At 42.2% G+C, this 3187-nt stretch overlaps 1 pseudogene; it reads right to left on the bottom strand.

The window, feature by feature from the left end:
- Window positions 1-2097: 2097 nt before the first annotated feature.
- LOC124994063 (cell division cycle-associated protein 3-like) lies at window positions 2098-2898 on the bottom strand (annotated as a pseudogene).
- Between the last annotated feature and the right edge of the window lie 289 nt (window positions 2899-3187).

Raw genomic sequence — 3187 nt, 5'->3', positions numbered from 1 at the left:
GTTTGTATTATAAGTTGGCAGTTTACAATTGTACATATTTATGGGGTAGAAAGTGATAAGATTTATAAATACAAGGCAGAATAACTAAATAAAGCTAATTAACATATCCATCTCAAATACTTGTTTTTTGTGGTAAGAACAGTTGAAAGGTACTCAACATTTTTTTTAAAAGTACAAGACACTATTAACTATATTTACCACACTGTGGTCTTATTCCTTCTAACATATCTTGTCACCTTTGACTGACACCTTCCCACCACCCCAACCTGTGTAATCACCACCCTGCCCTCTGCTTCTATGAATCCAAATGGTTTTAGATTCCACTCTGGGAGGTTTCAAGATGGTGGACCAGAGGGTGACTGCATCTCCTGGCGCTCCAGAACTCAGGATTCAAGAAGGGGAGGTATTGAGAGACTTGGACGAATTCAGAGACTCTGGGTGAGTCACTCCCACCGGGTGAAGCTCAGCCCGAGCAGCAGGCTGGGACAGTAGGCAGCTTCTCGGAGCAGGACAGGTCGGCGAGAGGCTTTCCCCAGCAGCCCAGCTCCATCCAGCGGCAGTCCAGTTCCATGGCCAGCTTCTTGAGCAGGCCCGCCTAGTGAGAGGCTTTCTGAGCACATCCATCCCCCAATCCCGCACCCAGCAGCTGGCCAGGGGCAGCTTTCTTCGGAAGCACTGCATTATCAAGTTCCTCCGAGAGTTTAGGCTACTGAAGGTTAGGAGGTGATATGCTGGAAATCTACAGGGACACTATAAGCCAATAGAGGAAATCTGCAGTATCTCAGAGTCCCACTGACATCTGACCAATATGAGAAAACAAGGGAAGAAAATGTCCCAAACAAACCTAGATGCTATATCAATAAAACCCAATGACAGCACAGCAGAAGAAATGTCAGAAAGGGAGTTCAGAATGTACATAATTAAAACAATCAGAGAAACAAATGAGGAGATGAAAGATCAAATGCAGGCATTGAAGGATGAGATGAAAGAGCATATGCAGGCATTAAATGATCGCACCAATCAGCAGTTAAAAGAGAAAATACGGGAAGCAAGAGATCATTTCAATAAAGAGTTAGAGATACTGAAAAAAAAAAAAAAAACAGAAATCCTTGAAATGAAGGAAACAATAAACCAAGTTAAAAACTCCATAGAAAGCATAACCAATAGGTTAGAACACCTGGAAGACAGAACCTCAGACATTGAAGACAAAATATTTAATCTTGAAAACAAAGTTGACCAAACAGAGAAGATAGTAAGAAATCATGAACAGAATCTACAAGAATTATGGGATATCATGAAAAGGCCAAATTTGAGAATTATTGGGACAGAGAAAGGCTTAGAGAAACAAACCAAAGGAATGAATAATCTATTCAATGAAATAATATCAGAAAAATTCCCAAATCTGTAGATTCCACTCTGAAGTGAGAACAAGAGACATTTGTCTTTTTTGAACTCCTTTTTTAATTTTTATTAACATGTATAAGTTATTAATATTAATGGGGTTCAGCATATTTTCACATATGCATATAGCCTGTACTAATTAAATCCAGCCTCCCTTTATCCACCTTCCTCCCCACTTCTCAGTCTCTAGCAATCACTGTTTTCCTTCCAGGTTGACAATTTTTAGTGTCCACCTGGAAGAACATATTTCTGTGTCTGGTTTATTTGACTTAATATTTCCATTCATTTTGCAGCAACAGACAGAATTTCATTCTTCTTTTTGGCTTAGTAATATTCCACTGTGTATCGCTACTACATTTTTTTTTATCCCTTCACTAGTTAATGGGCACACGGGCTGATTTCATATCTTAGTTATAGTGAATAGTACTACAATAACCACAAGCATGCAAGTATCTTTTTGGTGTGCTATTTTATTTTTTGTCTTTAAAAAGCATCATTTAAAAATCACATCCTTTAATACACAAGAAATATACAAGACAAAAAGAAAATCTAATAAAGTTCTAAGACCCAGAGTTGGTAGTTTAGGAGGAATCAAAGAAAACAATCCTTTCCTTAGTCTCCTTGGGAAAGAAGCGGTGACAGAAAACAGAACATGACCAGGCCCTGGGTGAATCCAATGTAGAGGCCACATAGGGGCTAGCTCTCTACCAAAGCAAGGTGCTGATTTTCCTTGTCATGGTCCTGGCCTTGCTCCCATGCTCATCTTCCAGTTTTCAGTAGTCGTCCAGTTCCAAGTATGGCTCCTTCCTTTAATTCCCTAACATTTCACTTAGGGGAGAAGGTTGCTTACCCTGTCATGGTTTCAGGGTCCCAGGGGAGTTGTCATCCTGCAGGGTGGGGGGGGGGTGGATCTCCCTAGGACCTTGTTGTTTGGTTTCCATCTATTGTCTTAGAACCTGAAGATCGGGGACTCTCAGGATCTTTTGAGGGATTGTCTGAACTCTGGCTGGCCACAGGGGTTTCTGCCGGATTTCTTGCATCTTCCTGGGAAGATACCTGTTTGGAAGGGAGCTCAGGGTCGTTCCAACGTAGCATCTGGTCCTCAAGTGATAACTGAGTATCCAAAGGCAAATTCAGCTCAGAAGATGAAGGTAGTCCCAGGGGCAGAAACGATTCTGAAGGAAGATTTGATTTGGAGGCTTCAGTCTCAAATACTTCACTCAGTTCTTTCACCAGTGGACTCTGAGGGTCCGCACTGCTAGTCTTCATAGGTGTCCATGCAATACCAAGGGTAGGAGAGCGGAGATCCGAGTCCTGGGCCTGTTTTGGACCTTTCAGCTATTCTCCTGCTGGTAGGTTTGACTGTGGAAAGCTCTCCACATGGATGGGAGTGCTTTGAATGCCAGCACTAGGTGAACGAGGGTCTGCTACTTGAGCCAGATGCTTGTGTGGTGGAGCCCGCACTGGAGTGACTGGGATGCTCTTGGCTGAGCCCATCTTCAGTAGGGATGGGGGCAGGGTCCGGCAAGGGTAGAAGAGAGGATGCAGAGCCCCAACTTGACTTTTGGGTGCACACCAGCTCCAGAATCAACTCCCCTGGTGTGCTATTTTGTCTCCTTTAGATATATGCCCAGAAGTGAGATAGTAAAATCATATATTAGAATTGTTTAGTCTTTTGAGGAACCTCCATACACTATTCTCCATAATGGTAATGCTAATTTACCTTTTTTTCTGCATCCTTGCCAGCATTTGTTATTGTTTATTTGTTTTGTTTTGTTTTTGATAG

The sequence above is a fragment of the Sciurus carolinensis genome, chromosome 10 (assembly GCF_902686445.1).
Source record: "Sciurus carolinensis chromosome 10, mSciCar1.2, whole genome shotgun sequence".
Lineage (NCBI taxonomy): Eukaryota > Metazoa > Chordata > Mammalia > Rodentia > Sciuridae > Sciurus > Sciurus carolinensis.
Note: the sequence above shows the minus strand (reverse complement) of the source record. Positions and strands in the feature narration are given on the sequence as shown.